The sequence below is a fragment of the Euprymna scolopes genome, chromosome 41 (genome assembly GCF_053919585.1).
Source record: "Euprymna scolopes isolate OS-2025 chromosome 41, ASM5391958v1, whole genome shotgun sequence".
Classification (NCBI taxonomy): domain Eukaryota; kingdom Metazoa; phylum Mollusca; class Cephalopoda; order Sepiida; family Sepiolidae; genus Euprymna; species Euprymna scolopes.
Window position 1 is genome coordinate 61,013,595 of NC_136522.1, and position 26,044 is coordinate 61,039,638.

Below are 26,044 nucleotides of genomic sequence, written 5' to 3' on the forward strand. Positions count from 1 at the left end.
CCTCGTCATCGATATTCACACCTAATCGATTGACCCTCAGCCACCGCTTTCCATCATATATTAGGGAGTAGGGTTATTTGTGGGAGAGGGGGGATGTTGTATTAGTAGTGGGTTTTTGGAATGGGCAATATATGGTGGGGCTTGGCGTGACTGGCCGATTGGTCGGATCGGGCCTCTCCGACCGCCCGTCTAATCGAAGTAAGGGCCAAAGTAATGTGTTGCGGTGCCTAAACTTCTATGTATCCTGGTTTAGGTTCGCTCAATCACCAGGATCACGTCCTAAGACTTTACGGGTAGCAACCCACGGCTAACTGGTTGCCCCATTGAGGGATTTTTACCCTCTGCAGGGGGACAGTCGGTTTGTTCTCATGCCCTACCGACAGGGCAAAAAAATAAATAAATAAATAGATAATTTAATAGAATATATTTGTTTTCTTTTTCTTTCTTTTTTTATTGTTTCTTTTCCTTTTTAAAATCTGTTTCTATTCAACCCATAGTTGGGACCCTAACAGGTACTACCACTCCGGGTCAGGGTGGACCTGGGAGCAATGGCAATTAAGAGGTGGCTCCACACTCCCCAAGCCCGTAAGCTGGACCTCACCATCGGATGTAGTTTAAGGTCATATCCAGGACCGGGAGTAAGGTAGGAAAAAATAAAATAAAAAGGGGGGGGGGGAATAGGCTGTTGTTTTTGTTTTTGGTTTTGCAGAACATAATTAAGTTTTACAAAAAAGATCAGAAAACAAAAAAACGTCAATGTAGGTGCATTTCGTCTCAGGAAGCCACAGGGCAGCCTGATCTGGTAGCACCAGTGTTTGAAATAGATATTTGTTGAAGTCATTTGCCGGCACAATACAACGCGATGGTTCTAGGTTCAATTCTTGGCTAGGGAAAGATGCTAGTCTAGCCGCACTGATGAGTTTTGAAACAGTACTATATATATATATATATATATATATATATATATATATATATATATACACACACACACACACACACACACACACACGCCTACCTCCTGTCTCTCTGCTTACATCACCGACGATGACAGAAATTACATTTCATGAAAGTTATTCAACGCATGAATGATTCATGAAAATATTTTTAAACAGTCTACAAGAATGTCATCATCATTAAGTTTAATGGCCGTTTTACATGCTGGCATGTGTTGGACAGCTTTTAGAAACTTACTGCCAAGCTAACCTATCTCTGTCTGGCCAGATCTTTACTTATCCCCTCTTTCTCCCAAATCCATCCTTATTCGATCGATCGATGCCTCCGTTCAGTTTCAAGAGACAATGGATACCCCTGGTAAGGGTAGCTGCGTATGCAACTGTGAGGCAAGAGTTGCACAATACACAACCACACCTCTCCTGAATCGGCACTGCTGGAGTCAAGTGGACAGGAAAAGTGCTAGACGACTGGAAACAATGCCGAGATAGGCGGAGAGCACATACAGCACCTGGAATTCCCAAATGGTCGCCCATTTTAGTACTGACCAGGCTCAACGTTGCTTAACTTTGGTTATCTGACAGGAACCGGTGTGTCAACGTGATTATGCCATATTACTCCCATATAAACATGCAGAAATTTAAATGTAGCGTGAATAAACACTTTCATGCTCAACTCCTTACAAAGGTCGCCCCATTACAAATCTTACCCCTATCACAGTAATCCTATATTGTAGATAGTAGGAATATTGATGATGCACAGACTATCATGTCGGTGCAAAAATTTCTGCAGAGTTCAACAAGATACAGCTGATATGGCCGGAGGTTACATCAACCGAAACGTTGTGAAATAATAGTCAAGATGAGAACAGTAGTCCAAATTCAAATAATACAAACTAGAAGGGAGACCCGACGTTGTCCGGGATCGAATAAGGATTAACAAAAAAGTCGATAAAAAAAGTCACCCATGTTTTAATCAAACTGGTTGATTGCACTACTTGCACCCCCCCCGCCACCCCGCAACATTCCGAGAGGAAGTTTCACATGCCTCCCGACATTAACTTTGTCCACAATACATTGTAGAGAATCTTTTATAAAATTTTATGTAAATAATGGATTCACTTGAAGTTTAAAATGCAAAAGTCAAGTATCATCGTTCAATTGTGCTCTAAACAGAAACATTCACTTTAAATGCGCCTCTGTTTTATCAAAGAACCAACTTTTGATTTTATGAAATTATTTTTACATAATGACTTGAATTAAAGTTAAACGTGCAAAAGTCAAGTATCATAGTTCAATTGTGCTCTAAAAAGAAACATTCATCTGTCTTATAAAAGAATCCACAGTTGATTTCATCGGCTGGACCTTTCTGCTTGTGCGGTGATAAAATTCTAAAATGCACTTGTGGTGTCAGGTTGTATAAGAGTTAACTTTGATCAGCCGTTTCAGAGTCTATATGGAACGACTACAGACAAAATTCCTTTTATGTAATAGTAGAGTTGACACACTGGTTCTCATTAGATCGCCGAAGTTAAGCAACATTGAGCCTGGTCAGGACCAGATGGGTGATAATTCAGAAATACTAGGTGTAGGAGGATGTTGACACCTCCCTGCAAGAACTGCAAAAACGAAGTCGTCGTTTCCTCTAACCACGGTATACATACGACTAAGGACCACTTGCGCATTTGATATTCTTTAGACATTTCCCCGCTTTAGGATAAGCTGGTTCAACCCACCTACGGTGGACACTGCTGTTTTTTTTTTTTTTTATTATGTGTACGATATGCTGAATATGTAATACATAAAATTGTCACCAAAAAAAAAACAAAACAAAAAAAAAGAAACAGTCCAGCTTTATTTTAAAACTTTTATTGAAAAAAAAAAAAAAATCAATTCAGGTAACTTCACATCTATTCAATGTAGCCGCCTTCAGCCTCAATCACCACCTCGATACGGGTCTGGAACTATGAGCATGTCTTTCTCCACAAGCGTCGGCGAGAGCTCAACGAATATTCAGCAGGTGGTGACAATCAGGCTGATTTTGGTGTTGTGAAACATCATGTTGGTAATGTTCTCGACATATGACCAAACAAAGTAGTCCGGTGGGTTCAGGTTGGGGAGAAGGATATAAAACCGTAGTATTCCTTCAGAAGCCAAGCCTGAGTTTCTTTGGACTTGTGGGCCGGCGCAAAGTCCTGCTGTCACACTCAGGGTCTGCTAGTGGCCGTAACAGTGATTGCATCAGGGGATCACTACACTCTTCATCACATCCAGGTACACTTTGGTGTTGACTTTCAAGCTGACTTCGAAGATGTGAGGTGGCATGATGTGGTCCTCACTTGAAACCACACCAAAGACAATAACCATGGATCGTCCGATGTGTTAAGCTGTTGAGCATGAATTCTACAGCGGCACGTCTCCAATCTCGCTTGTTGAACACTGTGCCACTTTCAGACATGACAGAAGGCTCCTATTGCTCTTGGGATTTGTACACAACTGGCTAATAGATGGTCTGCAACAACAGGAAAAAAAGAAAAGAAAAAAAAAAAGAAAAGAAAACCGGGTTTTCATCAAACTGAAATGGAAGCATGTCTTTTCTATGGCGACAATTTTATCGTTCCACCCTGTAGTTTTAATGGAAAACTCTCATCCATTCTTTCAACATGACCATACCACCGAAGTCTCCTGCTTTGTATACATCTCTCTATACTGTCCAGATTTAATCTGCCTTTGAGGTCATCAGGACTAAGTCATTAAGGCTCACATCACACATCTATCATACTATTCTTATATCATTTCTCTTCATGCAACGCATGTCCTCAACTCTCACATGCCAAATTTCATGTATACACATGATGATATACTCTTCCCTTAGTTTGTGAACTGATGCTATTAACTCAACTGTCCTACATCTACTTACCAAAAACCTCATCTATTCTTTTGTGACCAAACCAACAAAGTCTTCTGTTCAGCACGCATCTCCCTATACTGTTCAGATCTAATCTTCCTCTGGACTCATCAGATCTATGCTTTAAGATCTCTATTACACATCCATCATATGATCATTTGTATTAATTGCAATGATAGAACAAAATCCTGCCGTGCAGACAATACTAATCGAAAGCACTTTCAGATGTTTTGTAATCTCTGTAATAATTAAAAAATAAGAAATAGAAAAATAAAATAATAAAAACGGTTTTGTATTTTTTAGATGCGGATTGATAATTCACATTGGGATTCTCCGGACAATTCTTCTCATCTTGAGTGTTATTCGTGCAATGCTTTGGTCGATATAACCTCCAACTCTCTTCAAGCGTATCTTGTCTGACTCCGGAATCTTTCTGTTGAACTCAAGAATCTGCATGGAATTTTGAATGGAACCCTTTTAGTCCTCAAGGACCCATGGTGCAGTGTATAGAGCACCCAGTAAAATTCAGTTGTAAAAATTACATTCTTATGGAGGTTGAAGGTTCAAGCCTCACTGCAAGTGACACTCAAAAGTACAATTGCAAATTACTTAGGACTTCTACCCAATCATGTATGGGCTCCGTATTTATGAAAAGGATTAGGGGTGGAAAAAGGATGCCATAGAGGTCACAACAAAGAATACCTGAAATGAACAACGTTGGAAGTGTGTAGATTCTGACTCCATATAATTAAAGACAGACGAATATTGAAGGTTGAGAACCGATTTTATTTACTACTAACAACTTGTATTAGAAGAGGCAAAGTGTTCGTAGGATGGCATGTGATTTAACGAAGAATGGATTGTCTGATGGAGATATTTGACAATTTGTATTACGGTGAAATGTTCGTAGAATGTTTTCAGGTATGTACGATTTAACAAGGAATGAATGTTCGTAAAATGTTTGTAGGTATGTATGAATTGACAAGGAATGAATGTTTGTAAACGTAACTTATCTTTTGGACAATGGATGTGGTCGGTGATGCGTGTCCTGGCTTGTAACTGGAAAGCGGGTGACTTCTTTCATCAGCAGCTAGCAGCCCGGCGTCTTCGTCTTCTTTTTTCTCCTCCCCTCTTTGGTTTGTATGAATTAGGCAGTGTTTAGAATTGAAGGCGTTTGGCCCATAACATGAGAGCGTAATCGGCTTCAGTTCACTTGTGCCTTATTTCTTTTTCTTCATTATGTCTATTCAGGTTTGGTGACAGAATCCGTCCATACGTTCACTGACACAGCGGGGCAAGTTCTCTTCTCTTCATCTCTTTAGGTCGGGTGGGAGAATCTGTCTGTGCATTCACTGATGCAGCAGGGCGAATCTCCTCTTCCCTCCTTTTTGGTTCGCTCAAATCCCTCGTTTTATAGTGGCAAACTGGCTCCCAGTGACTGTGATATTTGAGGTGTTTATTTTAGGCGCAGAGCTCTGCCATTGGTCAATAATTATTTTGTGGTTATCTGATTTTTTTCTTCCCAAGCGGAAGCGATGCGTGGAGCCATGTGCAAAAGACGATTTTTCATTTTGTCTCTCATGGTGGATGCGTTAACATCCGGTTCGCTGCTAATTCTCATCATGTTCCCACACATGTCCACTCATTAAATCTTATCCTCAGGTGAACTTTGGGACTTGATAAGTGGGCACTTTTATTTAAAAAAAAATAATAAATAAAAAAGAACATTTGGGACCATTTTCCTTTTTTTTCTTTTTCTATTATTTGATGTACGTTAGTTTTTAATTTTTAAATTTATGCTTTCCTTTAAATTCTAGGGGACATTTGTTGGATAGCTTTGTGCCTAATTTATAAACTGAATTTAATTTTATTTGCAAATAGATAACTAAGTATAGTCTCTGTTCTATAAGATGGCGTTTGGTTCTTGATAAGCGGTGATGCTTAGTACAAAAAAAAAAAAAAAAATTCACTGAACTGGGTCAAACCAACTCGTCTTGGTAAAGGTAAAAGACCATTGGTGGGTGACCTAGAATGGCAGGAATGGTAGCTAAGGTAAATATGATAGTGCTAGGAAATCGCAGGATGAAGACAGAAAACATTCTTGGAAAATTTCCAACAAATGACTAAATTACTTATATATATATATATTTTTTTTTTTTTAAAGAAGCAACAAAAAATAAACAACAAAAAAATAAATAAAAATAAAACAATGATTAAAACTATGTGTATGTGACCCTATTGGAATGGTGCCTAAATCATTAGAGCTGAAATTGGATAAATTAGAAATTGGTCAAAAAAGACGATGACATGAGCAAGGTCTGCCAAAAAATGGTAAAAAAGATGACGGCAATTATGATGCACTGATGATGCTGCTGCTACTGATGCTGGTGAGGAATCTAGTCATTTCTAGGGTTTAATTTGGAAAGGTCTCGATAATCTAACTGAAAACGTTTCTGTTGATCCATGTCTTGAGAAAATACAAAAAATATTCTTACAAAGGTCACACTCTGCTAAAGGAATTTGGTTTACGTCAATATATTTGTGTGAGAGGTCCTTGTGTGCATGTATGCATGCAATGAAGAATGTTATGGCATCACTTTTGACCCCAGGTCCATGGATTGAAACACAGGAAGAAATCAACAGAGGTCGAAGGGCATGATTTGGTTTGCCCGTTTAAGAACAAACCAAAAGACAAATTTCCGGTTATATATATATATTTTTATGGAAATCACTCTAGACAAGGTGTGAAGCCACTTGATGTAAGGAATTAACAAGAATGAAAGACAAGAGATGCTTATTAACATTAGTTTTAAAAAGACCAAGGCTGTAGGTAGAGGAGAAACAGTGAGCAGGAAGAGAGTGCCACAAAATCGCAGCTTTTGGGAAAAAGTTATTGGAATAGGAAGCTGTATTATAATGAGATATTAAAACAATGAATTGATGAAGACCACTAGACCAACAAGTCAAACGAGCTGGAACAAAGGAAGCAGGGAATAGATCAAACAAATGTGTGTGCGTGTGCGTGTGCGCGTGTGTGTGTGTGTGTACAAGTATTTGAGTATGCGTTTGTATGTGTGTAGAATTGAGTAAAGGCAAAAAAAAAAAAAAAAAAAAAAAAAAAAAAAAATGTCATGGCATTATTTCTGACCCGTGTTTGCAGATTAAGACACGGGAAGAAATCAACAGAGGTCAAAGGTTAATTTGGTTTGTCCATTTAAGGACAATAAGTGAAAGATGTGTACAATCACTCGGTAGAGGGTTTTCATAGTTTTGCCAAAAATAGATATCAGTTAACCGACTTGATAACGTTTAGAAATGGAATGAGAACGAAGGAATAGAATAAAACGGTAAAAAGTAATTAAAAGGGGAAATTTAAGAAAAGACCTAATTAGGCCATGGCATTTCGAAGCTAAATGCTTCTCATCAGAAGAGCAGTAGGGCCAGAATCATACAAAATGCAAGTAAAACTGGCTTAATAACGTTTAGAAATGAAATGAGAACGAAGGAATAGGATAAAAGGGTAAAAAGTAATTAAAAGTAGGTACAATATATTAAGGTAAAATTTGTTTTATATATATATATATATACCTACAATTATATAAATGCAACTTTGTGTGTGTGTGAGTTCGTTACTTATAGACTCCGAAACGCCTGAACAGGTTTTCTTTAAAATTTAAAGAACTTTAGTGTATAAGTATGGGCGAGATCTTAGTTAAGTTTGGTCTCAGAATATCCCTGATAATCGGTAATCAAAACTATTATTTCAATTTATCTATCATCGATAAAGCCATTTTTTCCATGTCGTCGCTTAGCAACAACGATAGAACAACAGGCCGTGAAAATACTACTGCGTGTAAGTTGATAGTGTGTTTTTTTTGGGTTTTTTCGCATGACGTGGTCTGCAGGTTCAAACCCTGCACGTAAATTTTTAAATATTTTTTTTTTTCATCAACTGCAAAGAAGTTCATATAAAATAATTTCATAAAAGAAACAGTAAATTCTCTAGAGTGGACTATGTTACTGCATGGAGGCATGTGAAGCTTCATCCAAGGCGATTTCACAGATTTCGATGACATTAAAAATATAGGAGTGTGAAATATTCGTTGATCATCATTCAATCCCAGGCAACGTCGGGTCTCTCTGCTAGTATATATAAGTCTAGCAGCCCGAGGGAAGAAACTATTAGAGTAGAAGACTTTTCGGCATCTAGGGACCGCAACAGTGAAGGGGTGTGATTTTGTTGCCTATCGGGTAAGTCGAGAGTATGCATGTTGACGGAGCACAAGTGCTGAATTCATCAAACCTAAGTGTGACAGATTAACGAAAATGTACCTATTTACTTGCTTCCCCATGAGGGCAGAGTTAGACACAAGGTCGGTTTTTAATGTGGGGAAAATCCAGCTCCCCAAAAAGGGACACTCAGGATAGAAACAAAAATAAAAATTGTACCAGTCATGAAGGATTTATTTTTCAAACTTAAACATGACAAACCGACAAAAATGCCATTTCAAACGCGACAGACCAACCGACAGATAGAAATGATCGGATGCATTGACTAAAACAAAAAGAATTTTAATTGGTCTTCATTTCATTAAACGGAAATGCTTTAAGTAACATTTCCTTTCACACAAAAGAAAAAAATGTCTACATGAACTTAAAATATCTTACGCTTGGCTGGTTGTACAGTTTAAAGTTCAAATTTATAAGCTTAATCATAAGTGTTCATATTTTTACATTCTTACAAAGAATGCAAAAATATTAACACTTATGAACAATTATGGAGGGGGGGGGGAAGCAGGTCTATACTCCCCCCCCCAAATGTTTGTATTTTTTTTTTAATTCTTCAAAAACAATTGATTATACAACAAGCCTTTCACATTGTTGTACCTATTTACTATGCCTCCCCACGGGACAGAGTTAGACACCAGGGTCGTTTTTTAACGTGGAGAAAAGGTACAAAAATAAAAATTGTCTCAGTCGTGAAGGATTTTTCCTCCACCGAAAGAGAACAAGAAATAGAAGTGCAGCATCTGAAGAACAGATACTACACTTTGATCTTGTTTATATATTTTATTGAGAAAGAAAAAATTGAACATAAAAAACGTACAAAAAATTCAATTCAACAAAATTAGGCACAAGGCCCTACAAGAAATTGGGAGGGGGAGGGTACAGGGTCTTTTTGACTATGTAACAGATGAGACTTTGAAGTCTTACTCTTGACTGGCAACATTTACCAAAATACCTCAATCACTCTGTGGATCCTAATCTAACTAATAACCCCAGCGTTCAATGTAAAATTTAACTATGTACAATTTGTATATTCATTTCTGTATGTTGTGTGTGCATTTTTTTTTTTTGTGTGTGTGTGTGTGTGTGTGTATGTGTGAGAAAATAAAGTTCGATTTCATTAGAAAGAGTTCTTGAATTAATTGGCATAAAATGTTAGTGGAGTGGGAAAAAACTACACTTTGATCTTGTCCCGAAGGCCAAGTAGCCACATTGTTGTAGAGCTGAATAGGAAAAGATAAAATTCAGGGTCCCAACTTACTATCACTAAATGTGGCCACACAAAAGAAGTCTGGAAACTTATTGAAGGCAACTCGTACGTCATCTCGATTACAGTCACAAAATGATGAGGTGTCAATTTGAATCTACAGCTCATCCTATTGCTTTTAATAGTTTACTACTCATCTGTCTGACCAGCTGAGCTAGACCAGAAACTAAACTAATTGAGATTAGAAGCTAGAGCATTGTTATATAAGCAGCCTGTGATGCGCATGGTCCTGGATATGACCTTAAACTTTATCCGATGGTGAGGCTCCAGCTTGCGGGCTTTGGAGAGTGTGGAGCCACCCTTTAATTACCATTGCTCCCAGGTCCACTCTGACCTTGAGTGGTAGTACCTGTTAGGGTTCCAACTATGGGTTAAATAGAAACAGACTTAAAAAAAAAACAAACAAACATATTCTATTAAAAATTTTTCTTCAAAATTTTTGGATTCAGCACTAAATAACTTGAAAAGGGTTGATATGCCGTAAAACAAAAACAACCAACCAATCCATATTTTTGTCATAAAATCGATGTGTTAGGTAATAATATGGTTAAAAGTTAAATAAGTCATTATCTATCTATCTATCTATCCGGTGATATTGTTAAAATAGTTTAGATTGGGAGTTATTTTTTTTTTTTTGAAGACGTTTACATAAATTAGCGAAGTTAAATAAACAAAATGACCTTCAACAGTTGTGTACGTGACAGAGGTCACACGTTAGGAGATGTGCGCTTTTGATGATGACATAATGGAACTGACAGGTCAAGAGGTCAAGAAGATTAGATTGAGGAGTTTTTGAGTTTGGTCATGAAAGTGAACAGCCGTATTTAAGTCCAACAAGTGGGGCTGAAAGAACAAGCAACGTAGACACATAATGCAGACTCCTTGTGAAGACCACTGAGACAGTTGAAATAAATTTATATTTTAAAAATATAAAGTGTTGTTCTGTGGTTTCACAAAAGAAAAAGCGAGTGTCTATAATCGTTTACGGTGTTGGCCGTTGCATGTTTCATCGCAGAGCCAAGAAGACAGAACTCCTTGGTAAAGAAAAGGTATGAAGTATATATCCTTCTTCTTAGAAAATATAACTTTATGTAAATACGAACTGTGTAATACCCCACTGTATAACATGTCTAGACGTCGTAGTTGATACGTAGCTATACAATGACACAGTCTATACGTCGATATCATCCTCCTCTCTATACAACAGATTGATTGTCTGCTCTAGTTGGGCACCCACCATGGTGCACCAAGAGGACACTTCACATGCCTTTCTTCAGTGACTCCGTCCACAATACATTGTAGTTGACATTGCACTGTAGAGAACTTACTGTTACATATATGTCTGGCTGGTGATCATCTAGCTGTATAAAATGGATAGTTATTTAATTTATGAATGAATACGAGACACTTTGTTTATAATAAATACTTCATTTATTTTACTATATACACTTCAACAAAATGACGGCGGTGGAGTTAGTGTCAGAGGGTGGGTCACAACTGTGTCGCGCTTCTGTCCGTCTGACCGTTGCTTTGCTTCGTTCTCCCTCTATTTGTTGGTATCACTTTGACCTGCTAACCTATTTTCTTGGCAGCTTGTTTATTGTACTTTTGCTTGTTTTTGGTCTGACCCATGACCGATTGACGTCATGGACACAGGTTCCTCCAAATCCCGGGATTTCCATTGTTTATTTTTGTTTGTCTGGATATAGCTTAGGTCATCTTTCCTGGGACCGACACATTGTTGCTTCGATTGCCTGGGATGTCCATTGTTACCCTGGACACACTGGCCGCCCGCACCTCTCCTTAACATTACTATTGATTTTATGAAATTATTTTTATAACAGCTTAAATTAAAGTTTAAATACAAAAGTCAATTATCATTGTTCAATTGTGCTCTAAGCACCCACCCAGTCTATCTGTGCCTAAATCTAAACACAGACTCCATGAACAAAGCTTCTTTTCCAGAACTATCCGCCTGTAGAACACTTATGCTGGTCTGCTTCCCATTTAAATACAACATGGTAGCCTTCAAATCCAATGTAAACACGTTCTTGTTGAACTGTCCACATAAATAACCAAATTCTACTTAATTTGCAAAATTAACGATTACTACCACCTTACATTCATTAACTTTTATGCATGAGTACTCTTTGGGTTTTGATAAGTGGTGAATCTCAAGTAAAAAAAAATAAAAAATAAAATAAACTCCTTTGACCAGGATATACATATAATTGGGGACTACTTGTGAATCTAATATTCCCTTAACACTTTCTCTTTTGGAGGAAGCTGGTTCGACCCACCTAGAGTGAATACTGCCGGCATCTATCTAATACCTAGCATTAAAATTTTACCAAAATTGAGATATCTGAAATTTTATAAAATTCTTTGCATAAAAGTGAATTCAACTAAATATAAACCACATTTCCCACCTTTACGCCTGGCAGCTGTTTTTGAAAATTCATAATTTGTAACTTCAGAACTAAATCCTATACATACAAATGTATAAATACTTTATTGTCACCGAAACTGAAATTGCTCATCTTCAAATCAATCGTCTTCTCTAGCTGGGGACCCATAATAGTGCACTGGGAGGAAGCTTCACAAGCCTCTCCACAGTGACTTAGTCTACAATACATTGTAGTCTACATTACACTGTAGAGAATCTACTGTTGATTTTATAAAAGTATTTTTATGTATAACGGCTTAAAGTTTAAAATGCAAACGTCAATTATCACTGTTCAATTATGCTCTAAACAGAAACATTTATTTTGAACGCACACCTCTGCTGGTGTAGAAATAAAACTTAAAATGCACTTGTTGGGTTGTATAAGATGTTAATTTGGGTCAAAACAGCAATAACATTTTTAGGTGTGTATGTTTGGGAGGAGGGGAGCAATACAGATGCATTAGCAAAAAAGATTGGAAGAACACTGTCTTGTTTGGAGTGAAAAAAAAAAACTTTTACAAAAGATTCAAAAATTTTAAAATGTGGTCCTAAATTGACACGATTCTCATTGCTCCCCCCCCCCTCATAAATCTGGCACCTTATTCTTAGTAAGTAATATCTCCTCCTTTTTAGGTGCGTATGTTATACAGATGCATTAATGAAAAGATTTGCTCAGAGATGTACCGGTGATCTCTTTTTGCACTGAGTTCTGCAGTTCTGAACGTTGTGCCTCAGAATTGTGTGAATGAACATGTATCATTGTCACATTTTCGGAGTTTCGTGATATTCCTAAGTTTTATGCATTCCCTAGTCCTAGTAGCCTCTGACTATTGCTAACGGTTTTATGACCATGGCTTAGAGAGAGAGAGAGAGAGAGAGAGAGAGAGAGAGAGAGAGAGAGAGAGAGAGGGAGAGAGAGAGAGAGAGAGGGGGGGCTTGGCTCTGTAATTATAAATACGGAATCTGCATGAATTAAAATATATTTAAGCGTATTTTATGACCAGGCAAGCCCCCCCCCTCCCTAGTTTCTAGGATCAGTGTAGACAAAAAAAAAAGAAAACCGACTAAGGGAGATAACTCTCGTTAATTAGCTTGGCAGCTTTTATTTATTGTTAACGGTTTTATTATCATGGCTTAAAAGAAAAAGAAAAGTTAATTTTTGAGTATTTTTGCAAAACTGGATAAGTTGTACCCTTTCTACTGTTTTAAAATTATGTAAAAAATATTCATTAACGACTCTCGGGCATGTATACTAGTTGTTTCGGTCGGGTAGAAATGGGGATGGGGACTATGCAACAGAATTTGGCAATGATGTGGCAGAACGAGTCACTTCAGCCAACTGAACCAAAAAAAAAAAAAAAAAAAAAAAAAAAGGCGTATAACTTGTGATAGACCAATGATTCGGTGGACTCGATTCAAATCGTTTCACTAATGCACCGGTATGACACACCCTTCCCTCTCCCAACATACACACTTAAAAACGGTTTTCATTAACTGAGTGTTTCGGCATATATCGGCGATTTACGTAAACCGCCAGAATACGCAACCTTCCTTCACATTTAAAAAAAAAAAAAAAAAACCCAAAAAAATAACAAAAACAGCCATTCTCTGCACAATTCAAATTTTTGCTTGTCATGCAAACAGAGGGGAGGGGAGGGGCGTGGTCATCTAAGGCAATTCTAGTCAAAGTTTAATTGTGAAAAACTAGCTTCAAGTTATTTGAAAACTAAATAAAATTGGCGTATATGTTAATAAGGCCAACCTAAAATGTAAAAAAAAAAAAAAAAAAAGTGGACACACACTTCCTGCCTCCCACCTCTTCTGTTCCCTGCCATTGGCATTTTAGTCTTCTGAATCCTGATGATGACGTTATATTCTTGTGCATTGCATTATTTCAAAGGGGACTAGAGTTACTATCAATAAATGTGGCCATACAAAAGAAGTCTGGAAACTTATTGAAGGCACCTCGTCCGTCATCTAGATTACAGTCACAAAATGATGAGGTGTCAATTTCAATCTACAGCTCATCCTATTGCTTTTAATAGTTTAGTACTCATCTGTCTGACCAGTTGAGCTAGACCAGAAACTGAACTAATTGAGATTAGAAGTTGTTATATAAGCAGCCTGTGGAGCCACCCTTGAATTACCATTTCTCCCAGGTCCACTCTGACCAATGGGAATAAATTGGGAAAGCTCCATGTTTTGACAAGTTAGGGTCCCAACTATGGGTTAAATAGAAACTGCTTTGAAAACAACAAATATATTCTGTTAAAAAGTTTTTCTTCAGAATAACTGGATTTGGCATTAAATAACCTGAAAAGGGTTGATATGCCGTAAAACAAAAACAACCAACCAACAATTAAATGGGCAAATCCATTCTCTGGGTTCTGATTGGTTGTTAGTGCCTGAGTGAATACTCTATTATATAAATATTGTTTCATCCATTATTTAAAAGAGTTTATTTATTTAAAAGAGTTCAATTTGAGGCAAGGGGAAATTTTACAGAACTTTTTGCAAAGTTTTCGAAAAATCAAAATGTATATATATATATATATATATTCCGGTAATTAAAAGTTCCTGTTGTGTGTGTATATATATATATATATATATATATATATATATATATATATATATATATACACATACATATACACACACACACACTACAGGAAGCTTTAATTACCGGAACAATAATTGAATTAATTGATATTTTCCTTAACGAACACTTATTTTGGGGATGGCGGGTGGGGGATGACAAATAGTTTTGGCAATAAATTAAAATTTTGAAAATTTTAAACAGTTTCCAGATAAAGATTTACATAATAGAATTTAAAACCGTCACTAGTGGAATAATATTTTTTAAAATTTTTCATAATTTAAAAAAAAAAAAAATAAAACAATGAATAATTTATTTACAAAGGATTACGTTCAATTTCAGAAAACATTTCGTGATTGTCTCCCCTTGTCCTAAATTAAACTCTTCAAAAATGAAATCCCAAAACAGCTTAAATGCAGAAGTGTATATATATATTTTTTTTTCTCAGTCAAAATTTCTTCTCCCTCATACGAATCAGTTAAATTTTATCAAGTTGCTTGTCATGTAGTGGAGGAGGGGGAGCAACATATCCATATAAGGCAATTCTGATCTGAGATCTAATTGTGAAAGACTGGACTCAAGTTATTTGAAAACGAAATAAAAATGGCTGTATATGTTATTAATAAGGCCAACCTAAAAATGGAAGAAAAAAAAAAAAAAAAAAAGTGGACACACAGTTTCCCCCATCCCTTCCGCTCCCCCAAAAAGACAGCAACTGTCTTGAACACTAGGATTGGTTTGGAATTCAGAGAAAACCTTTAGAAGGTGGGTGGGGGGGTGAGAGGGTGTTGATTTGGGAAACTGACAAATATTGAAGGTCAGATGAGGTCAAAATGATTTGACAAGGAGGGGGGGAGAACATGTGAGAGAATAGATAAATCTATAGAATGTGTAGGCCTGTCTTCTAATGCTAGCAGATTATACTGTTTCCTCTTGGAGCAACATGTAGTATCTGTTCTGATACTACTTTTCTGCTTTCTTAAAAACAAATTGGTTAATTCAAATCCGAGATATTTAAATTTTTTCTAGCCATATTATGTTCGACAAAAAACAGACAAAGAAAAACAAACAAAAAACTAACATGCTTCAAAGGCTTTAAAATTTGGGAAATATTTATTAATCGATATCTAATACCTTTTTTTATACGGCATAATCACGTTAACACACCGATTCTCATTAGATCACCAAAGTTAGTCAATGTTGAGTCTGGTCAATACCAGATGGGTGACTGCTTGGGAATACCAGGCGCTGTACGTAGGAGAACGTCAACACGTCCCTACAATATCTGCAAGAATATAACGTCATCATCAGGATCAGTGAATCTCTCTACAAGGGCTTCATTTCTAGAGCAAAAGCTCTTGACATCGCCAAGGCTTTTGATAGAGTATAGTGTTAAGGCCTACTTCACAAGATCGCCAGCTATGGAATAGCTGGAAATGTCCTCGCAATCATTAAATCCTTCCTCACTCTGATAGGCAGAAATCAGAAACTCATAGTATTAATGCTGGCATCACTCAAAGTTCTATCCTGGGCCCCCGTAGACATTTATGCAGATGACACCACAATCTATGGCAACACTTCAAAGGCCAGTAAAGACAAAGATCTTTCTGATTCTCTCTCTTCTGATCTTGAGAACATGGTGCAGTGGGGAAAACGTGGCTGGTTAGTTTTAATGCATCGAAAACCAAGCTCTTCTCTTTTCGTCATAATAAGTGATCCTCATCATGCCCCAATTGGAATAAATGGCTCGACTTGGGGAAGCTCCATGTTTTGACAAACTTCTGAGACTGACCTTCACTCCCGATCTGAAATGGAATACATACATCAAATCTGTTGCCAAGAGAGCTGGTAAAATGGTTGGATTACTCTACTGCTCCAGAAGGTATCTCACTGCCGATGCAATCTTCTACCTGTATAAGAGCCAGATATACCCTAAAATGGAGTACTGTTGCCACATCTGAACAGGAGCTGTTCGGCACACGCTACCCTGCCATGATAGAGTTCAAAACTGGATTCAAAACCTAGTAGGTGATGCCCTTTTCTCTTTCCTGCAACCTCTTACCCACAGAAGAGACGTTGCGAGCCTGTCTCTGCTCTATGATTATTTTCATGGCAAGTGCTCGACTGAACTCCAATCTTTGTTCCCCCCCGGTGCCAAACTTTCACAAAAAACACTCGATTAGCTACAACCACTATATACGATTTCCACCCAGTCTCTATCTGTGCCTAAATCTAAAACACAGATTCCATGAACAAAGCTTCTTTCCCAGAACTATCCACCTGTGGAACACTGTTACACTGGTCTGCTTCTAATTTAAATACAACATGGTAGCCTTCAAATCCAATGTAAACAAGTTCTTGTTGAGCCGTCCACATAAATAATCAAATTCTACCTAATTTACACTATTAACGATTACTACACTACCATTTTAGATTTATTAATGCTTATCCTCGAGTAGTTTTTGGGTTTTGATAAGTGAGGAATCCCAAGTAAAAAAAAAAAAAAAAAAAAAAAAAATTCCCCTGACCAGGATATACATATAATTGGGGACTACTTGTGAATTTAATATTCCCTTAACACTTCCTCTTTTGGAGGAAGCTGGTTCGACCCACCTAAAGTGAATACTGCCGGCATATATCAAATACCTAGCGTTAAAATTTTACAAAAATTGGAGATATCTGAAATTTTATGAAATTCTTTGCATAAAAGTGAATTAAACTAAATATAAACCACATTTCCCACCTTTATGCCTAGCAGCTGTTTTTGAAAAAACATAATTTGTTACTTTAGAACTAAATCCTATGCATACAGATGTATAAATACCTTATTGTCATCGAAATTGATGAAATTGCCCATCTTCAAATCAACCGTCTGCTCTAGCTGGGGACCCATAGTAGTGCACTTGGAGGAAGCTTCACAAGCCTCTCCAGTGACTTAGTCTACAATACATTGTAGCCTACATTACACTGTAGAGAATCTACTGTTGATTTTATAAAAGTATTTTTATGTATAACGGCTTAAATTAAAGTTTAAAATGCAAAAGTCAAGTATTATTGTTCAATTGTGCTCTTAACAAACATTCATATAGAATGCGCCCTGTCATATCAAAGAACCTACTACTGATTTTATGCCAGGCGTTTCTGTTTGTGCAGTAATAAAACTTCTCAAATGCACCAGTGATGTTAGGCTGTATAAGGGTGTTAACTTGAAAATTAAACAGCCTAACATCACAAGTGCATTTGGGTAGTTTTTTCGCCACACAAGCAGAAGGACATAGTATATAAGATCAACAATAGATTCTTTAATAAACAAAGGCGCATTCAAAAATAATGGTCCTGTTTACAGCACAACTGATCCATACATAATTCTTGACTTTTGCATTTTCAACTTCAATCAAACTATTATATAAAACTGATTTTATAAAATCAACAGTACGTTCTCTACAGTGTAATGTAAATAAGGTCGCTGCAGTGAGGTTTGTGAAGCTTCCTCCCAGTGCACATAGCGACTAGAGCAGGCAATCAATTGATTTGATTTAAAAATGGGCAATTTCAGAGACTTAAAAGTATTCCATCCCAGGTTTCCCTACTAGTCCTATTTAATGGATGAAGCAATATTTATAAAATAGAGTATTCACTCAGGCACTAACAACCAATCAGAACCCAGAGAATGGATTTGCCCATCTAATTGTTGGTTGGTTGTTTTTGTTTTATGGCATATCAACCCTTTTCAGGTTATTTAATGCTGAATCCAGTTATTTTGAAGAAAAACTTTTTAATAGAATATATTTGTTGTTTTCAAAGCAGTTTCTATTTAACCCATAGTTGGGACCCTAACAGGTACTATCACTCAGGGTCAGAGTGGACCTGGGGGCAATGGCAATTAAAGGGTGGCTCCACACTCTCCAAACCCCACAAGCTGAGGCCTCACCATCGGATAAAGTTTAAGGTCATATCCAGGACCATGCGCATCACAGGCTGCTTATATAACAACGCTCTAGCTTCTAATCTCAGTTTAGTTTCTGGTCTAGCTCAGCTGGTCAGACAGATGAGTACTAAACTATTAAAAGCAATAGGATGAGCTGTAGAATCAAATTGACACCTCATCATTTTGTGACTGTAATCGAGATGACGTACGAGGTGCCTTCGATAAGTTTCCAAACTTCTTTTGTATGGTCACATTTAGTGATAGTAAGAACTTCTGGAAGACACCATGGAAGTCCTTGTCTGAGCGTGTCAATGACCCTCGTTACAGCCGCTTTCATCTCCTCAATTGTCTAATACTGACAGCCTCTAAGGTTTTCCTTGAGCTTAGGGAATAATCAAAAGTCATAAGAGGCAAGATCTGGATTATAGAAAGGGTCAGAAACTGTCTTAATGCCTATCTCCGTCAAATTTCTTTCTCATTTTCTCTGAGCACCCTTGGGACAAACTTTGCACAAATCTTCTGCATCTTCAGTTCCTAGTTAATACATTTCAGTTCCCACACTGATATCAAACTGTACACTTATTGAATCCAATAGACACACGGCGGTCCTTATCCATGAAATTATTTGGCCAATCAACTCTGCTTACATCAAGTGGCTTCATGCCTTGTGTGGAGCAATTTCCATAAAAAAAAAAAATCACTATACTTTTTGTAGACTGCTGATGTGCATGGCATTTGATCTCACTCCTTTCTTTCACACAGCACATACAACTTATGCATTCATAACCTGAAAGTTTTATCTCTGTTGCAGATATTTATGGTGTGAGACTTAAGAAAGCAACTCGTGTCATGGACATGCATCAGAAGCAGAGATGTGTCATTGAATTCCTAACAAAAGTGCACTGAGAATGGTGGTTGCTATGTAGTAAAAATGAATTCTGGTGCACAAAACGTTGTTCTTAATGGCACCACATCCGTATTTGTTGCGCTTCAACTTTTTGAGTTAAAAAAAAAAAAAAATAATAAATAAAAAATAGGAGGCTTTACTTTTGGAACTCCTTCGTAAATATTGACCAGAAGCTTTCAGCCATTGTAGTCTTTTTTCTTTGATAGATTCACTACTAGTCCTTTGTCTTACATGCCACTTTTCTATTATTCTCAGTTTCTCAAATAATCAATCCATGATTCGTCCACATACAATTCCCATGGGCATCCGGTACAGAATTGTAGCAGGTATCATAACAGACTATTTTCTCGTGGATTAATGCCTTGTTGCTGATTGATTCAGCCACACACTAACCAGTCAGCTACCAGGGCGTATTAATCCTGTGCCCCTTAATGGACTATTTACTCCTGTCTGGAATGATCCAACAGCGAGAGAGAAGACCCGACCACCAAAGAACACGGGCCTATCTTCTCTCGTTCTCTGTCCACTGAATCCCCGTAAGCTGCGACTACCTCACTGAAGACTTCCACTGGACAGCTTGGGGACACTTCAAGTTTTCTGCTTCCAGACGGTAGGACACCCGAGAACTTTCTGTTCCTTTTTCTTTCCTTTCGCCTCGGACACAATCCTTCTTAATGCAAAATAAACCTTTTCGTTGTTTAATTATTCTGTGCCTTTTGTATTAATTAATCTTTTATTAAGGGTTTTATGCACTCACGCATAAAACTACCTATAGAATTCTCTGGAAAGAGAATCAAGAACAATGATGAATATGGGCAGAGACTGAGAACCGACCATAATGAATGTCAAATTTTACATTGTAATCATCTACACGTACACCGGGATTTTTTTTTTATGGAAATCGCTCCAGACAAGGCATGAAGCCACCTGATGTACAGAGCTAAAAATTAAAAGAAATACTACTCGAGAACTAGTCAACAATTAGTGTCAGATTGGTAAACAGTTTTTGAAGACAATTAGCAAAAATTGAGTTTTACTCAATTGGCCTAAGACTTGGAGAAAATAATTGCCTCCCTTGTTACGATTTGAACTCTCCAGTTTATTTTTATTTTTATTTTTTTAGCAAAATTCAATTTTCACAAATTTCTTTGAAAACTGTTTCCATTAATGATTAATTTTCTACCTTATCGTTTTTCATAATTTTTGGATATGTTCATTACTGCGACATAGATCCCATTGGTTTTATTTGAAATTTAGTATTTTGATTTTCGAATTTCGCTATTATAACAAAGAATCACCCAATTTTCTTATTTTGTTTTGGTTGTTTTTGTTTAACAGCATATCAACCCATATCAACCCTTTTTGGATTATTTAATGGCGAATGCAATAATTTTGGAAAAAGTTTCTATGCTTCAAGTTTTTTATATATCTTCAAACATTTATTCACGGCGTTTGATTTGATTGTTCTGGAGAGAAAAATTGTTATTTTGTTTTTACAGAATATGATCAAGTTCTGCAAAGGGAAAGGAAAAAAAAACAAACAATAACATCAAATGTTTGGTGTATTTTAGGCCAGGAAGCCGGTATCTTCAGACAGTCTGATCTGGTAGCACCAAATGTTCTAACAGATATTACCACTCTGGACCAGAGTGAACCTGGGAGTAATGATAACTAAGAGGCAACTCCACATTTCCCCATAGTCCTCAAATGAAGCCTCACTGCTGGAGGTCTTTTAAGGTTATTTACAATAGACCACAGTTTCCCAAATTTCAGGACACCACAGACCCCCTGAGCAGGTCAAAGGTCTTTCACGGAGCAGTAACAAGATAATTTCTAAAATAAATATGAAAAAGTTTAACTTCAAATTGTAATACTAATTAATGATAATGTTTACAATCAATTTTTTGTTTTTGACTAATCGAAAATTGTTGCAGCTTTTGTTAATTTATTTTTTTATTTTATAAAAATAAACATCCTGAAACTCTTTACACCTGTAGTTATGTATCATCTCTTTCCAGCCAAAAAAAAATTAAATGTTTGCAGCCATTTAATTTTTCCATATAAAGCATTTGGTGCTCTTTAAAAAATGGCTTCTGGAGACCCTCAGTCTTACTCACTTTTTTTTTAATATAGGAGAATTCTGGATAAAAACACACACAAAAAGATTTTTATTTGGTACCGTCATTTTATATCAGGGGAGATTACTTTTGTATTGAGAGAAGTTGTCTGCTGCTGCTTGATGATGAATTGTTGCCTGTTTACCATTCCAAAACAAGATGGCGGCTCCCCCATCACTCACCCAACTGAAGATAGGTGAAAGGGAAGTAACACAGGCTGACAATTCTATTCATATTCGCTAAAAAGATATTCTTAGAGAAACAAAGTTAGGTCGACAGGGACGCATATGAAAATTCATGATTTCCTTGTGGTTTAGGAGCACAAACGAGCCCTATTACTAATTTAAATCAGAAATTATTTTTTATCCATCAGTTTAAAATCAATTTTGAATAGTCACAATGTACTAAACAGGTCGGCCATTTCATTATATATCTATAAATATATTATATAAACCCTAACCCCTTCACAGTAGAGATCCTTAAGTGTAAGAAAACCTTCTACTCTAATAGTTTTTTCCCCAGAACTGCTAGACTTTGGAACTCCCTTCCGGGATTCTGCTTTCCCAACTGTACTGATTGGTTGGTTGTTTTACGGCATATCAACCCGTTTCAGGTTATTTAATGCCGAATCTGGTGATTTTGAAGAACGATTTTTTAATATAGTATATTTGTTTTTTAAGTCGTATTTTATTTAACCCATAGTTGGGACCCTAACAGGTGCTACCACTCCGGGTCAGAGTGGACCTGGGAGCAATGGCAATTAAAGGGTGGCTCCACACTCCCTAAGGCCTGCAAGTTGGGGCCCTCACCACTGGATATAGTTTAAGGTCATATCCAGGACTTAACTGTACTGACATGCAGAAGTTCAAGTGTAATGTGAACAATGTTGCTACTCATCTCCCTTCATAATATCCCTGCAACTTATGTCCCCAATAGTAGGCCCCTACTTCAAAGTGGCACTGTGACTTGTTTGGGGTTAAAAAAAAAAAAAAATATATATATATATATATATATATATACACACACACACACACTCACACTTATATATAAATATATACATGCACATATGTATATACACCCACCAACTTGATCACAATCCTAAACGAACTATTAAAAAAACAAACGTTAAAAAAAAAAATCTTTTATGATATTTAATAACATTTTCCTGAACATATATATCATGCAGAAAAAAAAAACCCATAAAAAACATAGTATTTAATAACATCTGACTTGATGAAAACATGTTAAAATAAACACACACACATACATGAAAGTAAAAATATACGATTTATATATCCTATAAAAATAAAGTTTCTGCCTTCTTCGCTGTTTAGACCATTTTTGAGGCGGCTGGTTTTCCGTCGGTCTGACCTATGGTCCTGTGTAGTTTTGGGAAGTTCATCTTCTTAAGATGAACTTATTGTTAATCACCTGAGGCGCCCCCACCAGGGAATACCAATTAGGCTGCCCAAGCATTTTTTTTCTTTTTTGTAGATCAAGGTGGTGTTCTTCAATGAGGCCGGCTTTTACAAATTCCACTTTTCCGACCCTTGTGTCACATTTTTCCGCCGTAGGTAGGAAATAAGAACTTTTCCCATGCGAGTCATTGTAGCTGCAGCGTTATCGAAGCATGGTAAAGGCTGTATGATGCTGTGGTGTGCTAGGAGGTATATTCTCCCAGGATTTGCCTTCCCCCCACCTTTGAAAAGGGGATTAGTTTATGTAAGGTTACAGACGTTTACACATGCATTGACATGTAGATCCATGAGACCCAACACGTTGTAGCAGAGTCTGTCGCAAGGAACATAGAACAAGTAATAATTAGACTTTTTTATTTTTACATTTATTTCCGATTACTTTCCCGAATAAAACATGACCGTGCTCGTTCTTTCTGACCTCTGTCCCCTCAGACGTCATCGTTAGTCCGGACACACATTCGTTTTTATAATCTTTTTTTCATTTTCCCTACCATGACGTCATTTCTGCACACGGCTCGGCATTTGCATACAGACGCCACACATGGCTACATTTATTGCTAATTGCCTGAGGCGCCCCTATTGGGAAATGTCAATGGAGCTGCCCAGAGTGCTCTTCTACTGCGCTGGCTTTTCAAATCCAAATTTCCCGGGCCCTGTGTCACATCTTCCCACCGTGGGAGGAAGATAAGCATCGAGTTCACATGTTTAATGTTTTAGTCATTAACAGAAAATCCAGACTGACCCAAGATAAAAGAAAAAAAAAAAAAAAAAAAAAAAGAAATGTTTATTTCCGTCTAGAAGAGAAAAACGAAAACTTCTGATAAGTCACGTTTAGCACTGAGCGCCTTAGAAATAAGAAACTACAAAAACACAAAGGAACAAATTTTAACACTGAATCTATTCTTGCTTGGAGGAGATTGAAACTAAAACTGAACACTTACAAAATCATTCGTGATGTAATCTATCTATCTATTTTCCCAAAAACTTTGGCCTTGAGGGGGGACTAAAACCTGCTGCTATGGTTTCAAATGATCTGAAATAACAGCAATGGGAGACTTGATTCCAAATATTTCTCATATGTTATATCTCCCCTCTTTTGGGAATAGGGTACGATTAGGAATATCTTCAGTATCAAATAATCCTTATACACTGTGAAATTTACTTTATGTATGAAAACCAAAAAGGGGAGATATAACAAATAAGAAATATTTGGAATCAAGTCTCCCCTTGCTGTTATTTCAGATCATTTGAAACCGTAGCAGCAAGTTTTAGTCTCCTCTTCATCAAGGCCAGAGGTTTTGGGGGAATATAAGATATTTTGTAATTCATGTGCAAAACTAGGAAAACAAATGAACATCCATTTTATAGTCAATTTGGCCATTAAGTGGGTGCTCATTTTATGTTAAATTGACATAGAAAAGTGATCTCCCATTTATTTAAACAATAATGTGCAAGTTTAAGGACAAATATCACTTATGCCGGGTCGTTAGGTTTCCAACGAACCTTTGTTGGATTTTGATCAACCTACATCTAAAATTTCAAGTGTTTAAATCTAAAATTGGCGGAGGAGTTTGGTAGAGTCTGCAAAGTTCAACTCTTTCAGCTTTGACCTCTTGGCAGCCAAAATTTTGCCTACAAACTGATTAAAAAACTTGCTGCATGTCTGAATACGCTTTATGTAAAATTTCAAATGTTTAGACCGCAAAGGTCAAATTTTTTAAAGCTTTGACCCCAATTTTGACCTCCTTAACATTTATTGTTTTGGGCTCAAATCAAATTAAAAAGTTTGATCCATGTCCAGGTAACCTACATCTAAAATTTCAAGTGTTTAGACCCAAAATTGGCAGAGGAGTTTGGTAGAATTTTCAAAAGTCAAATCGTTGAACTTTCACAGCCAAATTTCTGGTTGAAAATCAATTGAAAAGATTTTCCCATATCTCATTACCCCTTATGCCAAATCTCGAGTCTATAGACTGAAAATTAACAGAGTAGTTTGGTAGGGAAATATACAAACACACATACTGACAATTTAACATTATATATATATATATATATATATATATATATATATATATACATACACACTAGTAGTTTAGTCTGGCTGTGCTGGGGCCCTATGTACTGTTCATAACTGTATATGCATATGTATATATTAAAAAGTGTGCATATGTATGGTAATGCCTTTCTATAGAATAGGTTTCCTTAAATACTATAGAGAAAAGTTGCTAGAGACCACAGAGGCCATTTAAAAAAAATGTTTTTTACTTTGACTAATTTTGACCCCTTAACATTTCTTGTTTTGGCCTCAAATAAAATTAAAATGTCTGACCCATATCCAAGTAACCTACATCTAAAATTTCAAGTGTTTGGACCAAAAACTGTCAGAGGAGTTTGGTAGAATCTACAAAGGTTAACTCTTTCAACTTTGACCTCTTGGCAGCCAAATTTTCGCCCAAAAACTGATTAAAAAGCTTGCTGCATGTCTGAATACCCTTTATGTAAAATTTCAAATGTTTAGACACAAAATTGACTTAATAGTTTACTAGAGACCACAAAGGTAAAATCTTTTGAACTTTGACCCCTTGGAAGGCAAATTTTCAGAAAAAAAAAAGATTAATATGCTTGCCTATGTCTCAATACCTTTTATGTAAAATTTCAAATGTTTAGACCAAACATTGGCTGAGTTATTTGTTAGCGACCGCAGAGATCAAAATTATCTTTTTAAACTTTGACCCCAATTTTGACCCCCCTTAACACTTACTTTTTTGGGGCTCAAATCAAATTATAGAGTTAGACCCATGTCCAAGTAACCTATATCTAAAATATAGAATGTTTAAACCCAAAATTGGCAGAGGAATTTGGTAGAGTTCTCAAATGTCAAATCGTTGAAGTCAAATTTCTGGCCAAAATCCCAGACCCATGTCCAAGTAACCTATATCTAAAATATAGAATGTTTAAACCCAAAATTGGCAGAGGAGTTTGGTAGAGTTCTCAAATGTCAAATCATTGAAGTCAAATTTCTGGCCAAAATCCAATTAAAATGATTTTTCCCAAATCTCAATCTGTAGACTGAAAATTGATAGAGTAGTTTGGTAGGGAAATGTACACACACAATTTCACTTATATATATATATATATATATATATACTAGCATGGGTGC

At 36.7% G+C, this 26,044-nt stretch overlaps 1 protein-coding gene and 1 pseudogene across 5 annotated transcripts in view; both read right to left on the reverse strand.

Annotated features, from left to right (window-relative positions):
- LOC145266532 (PDZ and LIM domain protein 7-like) overlaps positions 1 to 26,044 on the reverse strand; it is a 268,765-nt gene that overhangs the window by 160,356 nt on the left and 82,365 nt on the right. The window lies entirely within an intron of this gene.
- On the reverse strand, positions 1,451 to 1,568 carry LOC145266857 (5S ribosomal RNA; annotated as a pseudogene).